Below are 11,575 nucleotides of genomic sequence, written 5' to 3'. Positions count from 1 at the left end.
ACCATAAAAACAACACCACACGGTGATGCAGAGAAACCAACCCAAGGTTGAAGTAGAATAAATGACAAGAAAACAGGGATCACAGGAAACCTGAAATCAAGACATAAAGGAAAAGTAGGCCAGCCAGGAGCCGCAGCACCTGCACTCCGAACGACCCCAGCGAAGTCCCCCGGGACCGAAAGAGTCCCACGAACAAGGCGGGGGACGACACCTCCGACGCCCGACAAATCTCCACAGAGGAGACACCCTGAAGGGGGCCCAGGACACCGAGCCACTCCCCGTGGACCGACCCTGGACCCCCGCCGGATCCACCGAACCCAGCGAAGCGTAGGAAAGGATGACAGCCTGTGGAAGCCAGCGAACCAAGGTGGAAAGAGGGCTTGTGGCCCGAACGAACCGGGCCAAAAGACACAACACAGGCCATCCCACCGGGAAAGGAAAGACGTGCGGCCAAGAGAAGCCAAAACAGCACGCCGAACAACCAGCACGGACAAGGGAGGAACCTCGTCGGCAGGGAAAAGCGGTAAAGATACCACCCGAGTCCGGGACCCCAGGGAAGGAACCCCGGGAAGGACACGGGGGACATGCCGGAGGAACAACGGTCCGGCAACACCCGCAAGAAGGGAGGGGAGCGGAGGCACGACCCCCGCATGCCCCTCCGCCCCGCAGACACCACTGCCACCAGGCAAAAAAAAACACCTAAAAGGTGAGGGACCGCAAAGCCACCGAGGCCAGGGGCACAAAGGGCGGCCCCCGAAGAGCTCGTAGAACGAGAGAGAGAACCCTTATGGAACGCTTCACGAATTTGCGCGTCACCCTTGCGCAGGGGCCCAGCAAATCCCCACTGTATCGTACCAATAATAGCATAAGCGCTGCCGAAGCGAGCACCCAAGGGGGAGGCCGGCAGAGCGTCCGTGGGCGAAGGCGAAACAACCCCGGAGCCAAACACCGGACTGTGGAAGGTCCGCAAGGCCGCCCACCGGGCCCACAGGGAACCGCAGACCGGAAAACCAAGACCCGCCAGGGGACCACGGAGGCGGGGACAGCACCAAGCCGACCGCGCCAACGCGAGAATGTCTCAACACCGACGCCGAGAGCGGGGGACCCAACCACGGTACGGGAAGATCCGGGATCGGCCAGGAGGCTCGAACCGCCAGCTCGCCAAAGGAGAGGGTACCCGGGGCGGCGGACCCCGCCGGGAACCAAATACCGGAACGCACCACGACAAGCGTGTCAACCACACGCGGGTGCCAGGCAAAACTTTCACCTAGGGAGACCCCCCCCCAGCCTAGGCAGGAATCGAACCCAGGCCTGCGAGGGCCGTCTGCACCAAAGGTACAAGACACACCTATGAGCTAAAGCTCCTTAGTTATTCACTCCAAAATGAGTCCACGTGCCGCCGAGGCGAGCACCCCGGAGCACCCCGGCCCTGCCCAAGCGAATCCAGCCGAGGACCCGCGATAACAGAGGGCACGGGGGAGACGCACACATCAGACCGAATGGCCACGCAAAAGACCGGGCACCACAAGGACCCGGGCGGAGAAACCAGAATCCGGGCAGGAGGGCCGAGACCCCCTCCGTGAACAGAGTCACCGGAGGCAGACCGATACGAGGCCCCAGGCGCTGTAACACCACCGGGGTCCGGTTGAGACCAGGCAACGAAGGAAGATCCGACTCAGTCGATCCGCCTCCACCTAGTCGGCCCCCGTGGAAAAGACAGCCCGAAGGGCCAGGACCGGCTACTCCGCCCCAGAAAACAATCCCCGAGTAAGGTCACGAAAGGAGCGAACCCAGCCCCCTCCACCGAGGGCCGACACAGCTCCACACCACCAGGTCGACTGACCCGACCAAGACCTGGGGACACCGAATCACAGGTGCAAACGACGGCAGGTCACCACCTAGACAGGAGGACCGCCAGCAACTCCCGTGCAGCGCGACTGCAGAAGAACCCAATGACCCCCAAACGACCCGGCACCAAAAGGGCGCCCCCCCCTGAACGAACCAGAGGGGAGGACGGGGTCCAGGCACACGACCCCCGAAGGAGGACAAGCCCGAGACGGGAACCGAAGGGAAACAAGTATCAGTACCGCGGGCCATGGAGCCCAAGACCTGCCGAGGCGGGGAATCGAACCCTGGCCCCGGGCTAGACCTCTGTATCAGGGTCTGCCACACACCACCGCCCGCAAAGCAAGGAGCCGACGGAGGGGAGACACCGCAGAACAAGACGAGGCCAAGACGTATCACACGTCCAGACGGGGAACACCCATACCCCCGCCCGGCGAAGAAGATCCACCAGGCGGGCCAGGTGCACAGTACCCCTAGCCAGCAACATCCGGTAACCCCAGGCAGTCTCCCCACCAGGAACTAACCGGGCCCGACCCTGCAAAATTACTGAAAGCAGACGTGATCAGGTGCAGGCAGGGTGGAATTGTCCTAGCCCCCACGGGCCCGAAGGCAAACCTAACGGAAGCACCCGCAACCGAGAGTGGGCACCCCCACTCGCAGGCCGGCCACACAGCCTGGACTCAGAAAGCCCTTCAGTGTAGACCAAGGAAGGAGCATTTTGGGACCCCAACCTGTCGACAAGGAGGGACTCCGCGGAAATTCCGCAAGATCAGCAAGGCCAGCAAGCCCGAAGAGCCCAAGAACCGTGACCGCCACGGCCCAAGATGGGACGAAATGGAGGCAACAGCCACCCCCCCCCCCCCCCCCCCAGGGAACCCCCTGGAGCGAGACGGCTGAAGCCAGGGCCTCGGGACGAAAAACACGGGAGCGGCCGCACCAGTACCAGACCGGGAATAGCCGAAACAGGGGCCCGGAGGCCACTTGAACGCCCCCCGTGGAGACCGACCGCCTGTATCCAGGAGGAATGGTCGAAGGACCCCGCCCCCGCAAGGGCGGGACGCCCACACACACAGGCGGACGAGGAGCCCGAAGGCAGGCCGTTCCCAGGGGAGCGGGCCCCCAACTAAAAGGACAGGCCGACCAGGACGCAGGTAGACCAGGCGGCCGAGCCAGCCACGCGGCCACCCGCCCGTGTAAAAAAACAAGGAACGGACCACGCATTTGCGTGACCCCCCCCCCGTGCCAACAACTCCCCAGCGGAAAGTGAGACCAGAATAGCGCACCACACCCCCGCAAGGGTCTCAAGGCGTACGTACGAATGCCTCCGTGGTACCATTAAAAAAACCAGGTCCGTGGGATTTTGAGCCCAAGACCTTCCGAGGCGGGGATGCTCTAACCATTGGGCCCCAATTCGCCACTAGGGCCATACACCCCCCCTGGGGTTTGAAGGGACAGCGCGGAAACCCCAGGAGACCCCGCAGACGGTGACAGAAGAGGCCAGAAGGCATCGCAGCACAGAAGAGCACACCGCACACGCGTCCGGCGCCCTAGAAACTCGCCTACCCGAGGGGTCAGGGCGAATCCACATCCAAGACCCGCCGAGGCGGGGAAGGGCACCCAGGACTCGGGTCAGATCGCCGTTGTTGAAAAAACCCCTGTCCAACAGACAGCATGTGTGCAGTAAGAGGCTGCTCGGGGTGTGGACAAGAGAAGCATTTCTTCTCTCAGGCCTCCATGAAGTAGGTCAAAATTTAAAGACATATACATAAGAGAAGTAAAGACTCTCTAGCAAGAGCCGACTTTACTCTGAGTCTAATCGATGATTCTTAGCGAAATGGATTATGAAACCCAAGCAGCTGCTCCAGGTGAGGCACTAACTCACAACCTCGGCATGGCTAAGTGCAAGTACTGCTGTATAAGTACCGCGCGCTAGCCTATCGCGCCACTGGAGCTCACTGGACGGTGATATTCCACGTACGGAAATTTAAAATCATTGTTTTAAATTTTCCACCTTGGGATACTTCTACAGCACTGGCAGGATTTGAACCCTGGCCTGTGAGGGCTGTCCCCACCAAAGGTACAAGCCTTACCTTTGAGCCATAGCTCCTTGGTTGGATCGAACACAGGACCCCCAGACTCCGAGCCTGACGCGATGTCCGCAGCCCTAAGAAGGCAGTACGAATCGCTGCGCCCGCGGGGGAGCCCTGGCGTGCACGGCAGACCAAGGCCATCACAGGCACCTGATGGAAAACCCCAACCCCGCCCCCAAGAGGCGGGAGCCAGCCGGAGCCAACCCCAGCGCGGCAAGCAGCCGCGGGCCGTTGGGGAAGAAAAAACAAACAACTCACGGACGCCGGCGCCGCGAGTACCGAGACCCAGGCCGGTCTGATGGGAGCACCCCGAGGACCCGCGGACAATCGAGGGAGGACCGAGCCGCCCCCGCCGAGTAAGTGCCGCCCACGGCCAGGTTCAATAATGCCGTCAGTCCACGCAGTGGTCCACAGATCTGCTGTGCCATTTTACACTGCCTGAGTGCACACATGCAGCAAAAAAAAAACGTTACCTGCACACCAGATCGTCGTGCAGAAGCGCTCGCAGCCCTGAAAACAAGTAAAACGCTGTTCCAGGCAATGGCACCATGTGAAGCACGAGCACCCGTTCACAAACTGAGGTGCATGAAACCATGTCAGGCAGACATAACCTGAAAGCTGTTACACCGCATGTGAAATGTGAGCCCCACGCAGTGCTAAAACACACAGCCCTGGCATTCCCAGGAAAACACGACACCCATCGGGCAGCCCAGCCACCCGACGGGCGTAACATGCAAACTTCATCACAGAGTCATGCAAGCACACATAGGTGTATAAATGCAAAACGGAGCGCTGGACCCCAAAAGCCCACACAGTGGCCCGGGCCCTTCGGTAACGACCTGGGGATACACGGGGATGCCCAAACACCCCATTTCCCCTGACGCCCCCCCCCCCCTGCAAACCACTGGCACGCTATAGCAGCACCTAACCGGCCCCACAGGACCGGGGGAAGGAAGAGGGGGGGGATTACTAGGCATAAGGCCCCAGAGACCGCTAGAGCAGGTCCACCACCTTAAAACCCCAGGGCCAGCTCACGCCGGCCCATCTTACTTGAACAGCGCCTCTGGAGAGAATCGCGCAGAACAAAAAAAACAGGCTGTTGGTTGGGCCGGTCCGCCTCTTATAGAGGTCAGGTGGGACTGGTCGGCCATGTTGGGAGGGGGTGGGAGGTGTTTTCTTTTTGCTTTGGAGGGTTCTGTTGTGGAGCTAAAGCTCACTATGTAAATCATGTGGCGAGGAAGACTAACGAGGAGGTAATGGAGGATATCGCCAAGAAGAATGAAATACTGATAAAAAGGTGAAAAATTTACTTTTCTCCAAATCTAGGCTCTGTCCTCATGTTGTGGATCTCACTTAAAATAGTAGCAGTCTGGCACCAATGGCTCAATGCCAGTGCTATGAGTTGCCAAATAGAAGTTTCACTTGGGTCATCTGACCGAGACTAACGTGGGTCGGCCACAATGCGGACATTGGGGACTTCGCTAACTGAAGGTGTTTTAACTGTGTTTTTTTTTTTTTTGCATTTCATACTGCACTACTGTTATTAACAACGTTGAACTTTTTTTGATTCCATCTCAAGATGTGAAGATCACCTAAGGTGAAAGCAGCAAGCTTTTAACTCACTGACCCATCTTGCTGACCACTGGCTGGCACTAAATGCTGGATACCTGCTTGTGTGCAGTTATGTTAAGATGCCTGGAAGCAGTAGGAAGTTAATGTTTCTCAATGTCATCCACATTTGTGGAAAAGGTCCATCTAACACTGTCCTTTATGTATCTCTTACATTTGACCCCTGCCTCTCTTCCTCCTTTTCTATCATAATCTAGGATGACATATTTCATGTCTCTAGCTTCATCCTATTCCTAACTTAGTAAATGTAGTTAAAAAAACATAGATGCATGTCACAATAGTTTGCTTAGGCGATGTTGGCAGTAGATGAGCTTCTTCAGCAGTTTTTCTGAGAGGGATCTTGAAACTGGAAGGCAACTCATTTTGTTATAACCTTTTTTTTCAACTTATTTTTATTAATTTTACAAATAGTACAACATAAGAAGGACGACTGTCAATATCAATAGTAGGTGTGTATTACAAAGGGCAGTGGCAAAGTACACAAAATCATTGTCCATATTGTAAATATATCAACACATTTCCAAAAGAAATAAAAAGAGTCAGACATACGATCAGCACATAATGACAATTAAATAGGAGAAACACAAATTACATATCTTGAACATGTGAGAAAGGAAACAGTCTGAGCATAAACAAGAGTGTCCTGTATATTGTCGCAACAGTCTTAATACTAACAGAATAATAAATAAGAAGAGAACCAACTCCCCTCCACGTTCGCTGGTTCCTAAATATCGAGAAATAATCCAATCTCCTGTGGGATCACCTCTTGTATGTTAAAAGATTGTGGTACATAGTGGTGCATAAAAACATATTTTGTTATAACCTTTAGGTACAATCATTAAAAACTGGTGAATTTCTACACACATGAGGGTGCAAGTATTTTGTACAAACTGCAGTGGAGAAATTTAAAAGGAATAGGGTCAAATTCTGGTTCATATTTAAAAGGAATTAATGCCACCAGAACATCACTTTTTCTGACAGTTTGATGTCGTCAACTCCTTCGCCTTATTTGCAAGGCGGTGTTAAGCCACCGTTCTGTTGTTGGTAACCCTTTCGCCTTATTTATAAAGTGTCGTTAAGCTACTAAATTTTGCTCAACACCGCCTTGTAAATAATGCCCCTATTCACACGGCACTTAGCGTGAAAGGGGCATGCAATGGGTGTTGCAGTGGGCGTTCCGCTGCAACACCCATTGTTTTTGATGCTGCTCCATATTTACAAGGTTTGAGGCAGCTCCAAAAATACCGCCAGGGAATACCTGATCTTGAGCAGGCGATACGAGGAGAAATGCTTTATTTCTCTGCGTATTTTGATCTTTCCACGTGTGCTGCATTCAGCAGCAGACATAGATAGATCAACTCACTTGTAAATATTGCATATGTGCCAGAAAGTGTCCCTTCCTGCAGATAAACAATTGCCCCTGCAGCGTAGGCACCCTAGTATAATGACACTAGGCTGCCTCCGCTGGTGCAAGGCACATTTTTTATAGCTGGCATACAAAGTGCACTTCACATTCCTCTTCCCAGTTCCCCCCTCTCATAGAAACAACTGAGTCAGTAGTTGGTCTTCACAGTGTAATCTTTATTAGCTTCAGATACTGCCAATTTCCTCATTGGCCTCGCTTTGATTAATCTTGTGACCATCCGTTATTCTTGCTTTATTTAAAACACCACAACACGCAAATAAGATATCAGGGTTATACATTTCGATTGTATTTACAATTGTCTCTCCCCAGGTTCTTTTTTACTTTACCTTCGGGCTGTGCCAGCAGGCCACAACCAAGATACCCTGCTCTCTTTATGCTGTCCGCCCCCCGGCCAACAGAGAGGCAGGTAGATAATTTGCCACTGCTTGTGACAAGCGCCGGCTTCCTGGATAGGGCCAGAGAGTCCAGATCCACCAGCAGGTCAGCCCCCTCTCCCCCTGCCAGCCCAGAGCCCCCCAATAGCCTGCAAGACCTGTTCTGGGGCCAAGCAGCTGCCGACAAATGGAGTCCCTGTCATCTCTCTTGCCCAGGACCCCGCCATAGAGCGAGGGGCTCACTGGCGGACTCAACTCCCCCCCCTGAGCATTCTAGCTCCTCATCAAGGGCTCCCAATCCTGCGTTCGACAGGTGTACCCCATCCGACGCTTACAACTCTGCCCTTGCCACTTGTATTAACTTGGGCCTGATGGTACGAATGACTGATTCAATCTCCTTACCGATGTATTAACTGCCTTCATGGGCGCTCCCTTCGCCCATACTTGACGCGGTATCACCTCTGACCATAGTATTTTAGTGGTAGGCAACATGTTCCTTACCACTGATAGAACGGAAAACAGTGCCTCCTTTACGCCCCTCCTTCCCGCTGGGATCATATCATTGCCACCTGAATGAATCACCAGTATATCGGGAACAGGCATGCCCTTGGCCAGGGCACCCCCGCAGATCAGTTGGCACCTCCGCTAAGCGTTGTCCGCCTACACCCACCCAATGGTGGTCGATTCCCTTCGCACTCTGTATTATGTCCTCACACGAATTCTTGAAGAAGTGCCCTGATCTGTGAATAAAAGAATAGCCACACCAGCATATTCTGGCCCTCTGGCACGGTACACCTAGATCACATTTAAAAATAGATACAATCAGCGGATGAGAAGGGAAAAGTAGAGAAGAAACTGACTGACGAATCATGCTAACTGGGGGCGTACGTATCGTTCAAAACATGTTGACTTCCAATGACCCACTCTCCTAATGGTTTCCTCTGGGAGGCCTAGGGCTGCAGCCGTCGTGGCTGCACCGATGCGGAACGAATGAGATGTAAAGTGTGCCGTTTTCAGCCCTAAACATTCTAAAGCACACTTGCATATCCTTGTGAACTGAAATCTGGTGAGAGGGATGCCATCGGCATGCAATAATACTCTGCTGTCCCCTCCTCCTGGTCTAATCTGGAAAAAACTCTTGGCCAAGATGTATTCCAGATGTGCCGCAATTACTGTGAAGAGGCACTCGTGCAGTTAAAGCTTGCTTCATTAATAAGCAGTGCGGGCAGAGCTTAACCAATTTGCAGCGAGGCGCTGCCGTGCAACAGAGCTTTATGCAGCCCTATGGCTGACCCGCTCCTGACCGAAGCTCTCGCCCTAGGCATTGCGCCAATTATACAGAACAAAGACGGGAAGAGGCACCCCCCGCTAATGCCACGCTACGATTCCGGGGGGGGGGGAGGGGCTGGGGTAGAGGCTCGCGGTCTCAGCCTTCCCCTCATTACCGCGACTGTCTTCGCTAGCTTGCGCCTTTATACCCTACTGTGAGGCCCTCTCATCTGCCAATAAGTCGTACGACTGCCGAAGTTGAACGCAGACCTCCGATGCTTAACACGGACCGCCGATGATTAACGCGGCTCGCCCCGCGTGTAACTTTTCCGCGACCTCCGACCTCTCCGCAGGTGAGTGGACAAAGAGGGCGACATCCTAGCCCCTCCGCCTTTTAAACCCCCGCCAGTTTACTGGTTCTGGGAGACCCCGCGTGACCTGTTTAAAGTTGCAGCGTTTCTGGTTTTACTTTCGTTGAGGCCCTCTCCTTCCGCTTCCGGGTCTCATGACCCGGAATGGATTCCCACCCGTGTTCCGCCCTTTGCTGCCTCTAAATGCACCACGCCCCCTAGATGGGGTGCTGCCCGTCAGTGCCAGCGCTAGATGTAACGCAGGGTTGCACTGCATTCTTGTGAAAATGGCACATCCCTGCATTTTGAAACTGTTGGAGCGCTGCAGTACCAATTTTGGCGCAACACTGGGCTCTGCCAGTTTCTTGCACATATGCCCCTATATGTTTTAAAACCCAATTTTAGCCTACAAAGCAAACTGCTTTGCAGGCAGTTCCGAAAGGTGAAGTACTGGGTTTTAAGAACCCAGCGGTGCCGGGGAACACACCCAAAGACTTCGAGTTCTTCCTGTTTCAGACTACAGAAACACAGAGTCTTCTAGGTGAAGTCAAAGATCGTATTTATTGGCTGCAGCCAGTAACAGGTATCCTAGAAGTACAACACGGTGTATGTTCTCAGGAGACTGCTCAATCTTACAAAGCCAGCCTTCTCTTTTTATACAAAATATTATGCTTTAGGCAAACATTCCTTATTTTACAGTTGACCATTCACATATTTTCACTACAAAGAAAAAGCAGAGTCATGATGACAAGCCCATATTTCAGTTTTTTCAGCCCACAATCAATTATCCGGCAAGGCCCAGTATTTTCATCAGATATCGACGGACCCCCAATAAAAACGGGCACCTCCTCCTCGTAAAGCAGGTCATAAAGAAAGAAACAGGGACAGGTGTGTGAAAGATTAGGCATGGTTTGTGTGCGATGAAAGGTTTATGATATGTTGTACTTTGATGCTAATCTCATTCGGCCACTGGGAAAGGAACTGGCCGAACAGGTTTGGCTTCAGGCAGTGGACTCAGCTTGCCCAGGTCACAAAGGAGTCAGCAAAGGTATACGTGTCCTTCTGACTCAATTTCGGCTTTAGTCATTGAGCCTAGGTGAGGGCAATCACAAAATGGCTCCCGTTCACAAAATGGAACCCGAGAGTTCAGGACGGAAACTCTGATTTCAGGGTGATTTCGTCACTCGAATATGACGGAAATGCTTGTACATAGTATCTCAATCATTACCGGTCTGCTGTTACCAAAATCATCATGATACGACAATGTTTATAACACGGGTCCAAAATCTTCAGTACCACAGACCCTCCTTTTGCCCTTACATAGGCAATAACCTATACTCACGCTAATCTGAGTCCAGGTCTATATTTATAAAGTCATTGAGATGTTGCTGTAGCATCATCCTATTACTTAGCTCGTTCCTTGATACAGGTTTCCTTACACACGATGTAGCACAGAGGCCACATATTGAAGGAGCACACTGTACTCACAGACAGAACAGGAAAAGAATGGCTAAGATCATCCCAATGACTATCAGAATCTTCCATCCCCAGGCAGATATCAGTTCCCAGAACCACCCCATCAATGACCAATCTCCTTTATCCATGTGGATAGATTCGGAGATCTTATGCAATTTGGAAATGGCCTGGTAAACTGTTGGAGCGTTATCCGGGATGAAAATACAACAACTTGATTGGATCACTTTACATACCCCACCTCGGTCTGCAAGTATGACTTCTAACGCGACCCTGTTCTGAAGAGTCATAAGGCGATCCGAATGGAGCTCAGCCGTCAAATTACTAAGGGCACCGGCAGTTTCAATCACAGTAGATTCAACCACCCTTGTCAATTGCCTTATGTTCCTGCTGTTAACCATAGGTCCCCAAAACGGCAGAAAACCCTTTACGAAATCTCTAAATTCTTGTCCCGCAGTGTCTTCCTTGCTGATGACACCTCTAACTATCCTTGTCTTGTGGTAATCTGCCGCGGCCGTGTAGGTGGGAGGCAACAGGAACGAAACAAAACATGTGCCCGAGAAGTCAGGGTGCAACCATGTATAGGCTCTATCATGGCAGATGAAATAGGTACCCTTAGCTGCTAGAAACGGAGGGGAAGTCTGAGATGCAAAAACGTATGTTTCAGTGCAGATACTTTTACCTAGCTGAGCTCTGGGATTCTTGCCATTACCTTGCAGACATAGGTGGCCCTGATGGGGTACAATCCAAATCGAGGAGGATCTCTTTGCTCACTGGTTCTCGCTCAGAGTAACTCCATATCTTGTTACATTCCATTTATCGTAAGCTCGCAACTCATCTTTGGGAATCATTCTATACGAGTCAATTGTTCTGCTCATATTTGTAATTCCTACTACCAATGCCTTGTTACTCGAGTTACTGCTCGTGGAACGTGGAGGATATGGTTCGATGGCATATATGAACATCGTCTGAAACGCCCACAAAGAACCATTGTAGCTAAATGGTAAGACCAAGTATGGGATACCTTTATCTGTTGTATGTGGCATAAGCCCACACACCCAACAATTAGTTGTGTTCACTACTAATTGGTGTTGGTGTAAAAGCTGGATGAAGGAGTTA

At 52.5% G+C, this 11,575-nt stretch overlaps 1 non-coding gene across 1 annotated transcript; it reads right to left on the bottom strand.

The window, feature by feature from the left end:
- Window positions 1–781: 781 nt before the first annotated feature.
- Window positions 782–888, bottom strand: LOC147747818 (U6 spliceosomal RNA). The gene has a single exon (XR_015300357.1). It is a non-coding gene; the product is annotated as a U6 spliceosomal RNA (small nuclear RNA).
- Window positions 889–11,575: the final 10,687 nt, after the last annotated feature.

The sequence above is a fragment of the Lissotriton vulgaris genome, chromosome 1_1 (genome assembly GCF_964263255.1).
Source record: "Lissotriton vulgaris chromosome 1_1, aLisVul1.2, whole genome shotgun sequence".
NCBI classification, from domain to species: domain Eukaryota; kingdom Metazoa; phylum Chordata; class Amphibia; order Caudata; family Salamandridae; genus Lissotriton; species Lissotriton vulgaris.
Note: the sequence above shows the minus strand (reverse complement) of the source record. Positions and strands in the feature narration are given on the sequence as shown.